General features: G+C 41.5%; 1 non-coding gene across 1 annotated transcript; it reads left to right on the top strand.

Moving 5' to 3' along the window:
• Window positions 1–742: 742 nt before the first annotated feature.
• Window positions 743–815, top strand: trnav-uac (transfer RNA valine (anticodon UAC)). Its single transcript has one exon. It is a non-coding gene; the product is annotated as a tRNA-Val (tRNA).

Here is an 815-nt window from a genome sequence, read left to right as displayed (position 1 = left end):
ACAAATGTAACAAGCCGCCTCATGCATACAGATAAAAACACTCTTTTGTTATAGGTGGAGGAGTTTTAACACACAGAAGGACCCAGTAGAACCTGAATTGTTATTGGTCAAGCAGGCTAAACTATAAGCCTAAAGGATATGTTAGCTTTCTGTCAACAGTCACGTGGCTGCTACAGTTTATGAAGGCTCAGCTTGTGTCACAATCAGCTTGTCAGCTCACGGTTAGTGCAGCGTTCCAAAGAGATGTTCGTGTGCCCTCACTGTGAAACACTACACTACGATGCAAACACCCTTCCAGTGGACTACAAGCTGAAAAACATATAGCAGTAACAACTAGTCATCCATTCTATTTGCAGCTTTCAGCAAGTCGGTCCTTTCTGAGGGTTTGCAGACACATGATCACTAACCATGTGACATTAACTTGTCCTTCATTTTCGACATAAGACGATCTCTGTGACAATCTAGGATCAAGTGAATGTAGTGAAATCGTAAAAGCTTTTTCTTCAAAGTCAAAGTTTCCCTTTAAACATGTTGGTTGCATTGCTGAGGCACAGTTTCCCTAGCAACCGGTGGTTGTGTCACTTCCAGTGGACGTCTTGAGTAATGTGTGGATGACATATTTCCCTCTTTAAAAAAAGAGAACAAGAGATGATGTTTTATCAAACTCACGTTTCATATTTTATGAAATCGTAAAGTATTAGGAGTATGGCCATGGATTGGTGGTGGATACATCTTTTTAGTTGGTTCTATAGTGTAGTGGTAATCACATCTGCTTTACACGCAGAAGGTCCTGGGTTCGATCCCCAGTGGAGCCA

Source organism: Diplotaxodon limnothrissa, linkage group LG17 (assembly GCF_057381915.1).
Source record: "Diplotaxodon limnothrissa isolate DT_005_m linkage group LG17, D_limnothrissa_male_GT1.1, whole genome shotgun sequence".
Lineage (NCBI taxonomy): Eukaryota > Metazoa > Chordata > Actinopteri > Cichliformes > Cichlidae > Diplotaxodon > Diplotaxodon limnothrissa.
This window is presented reverse-complemented; position numbering and strand designations above follow the sequence as displayed.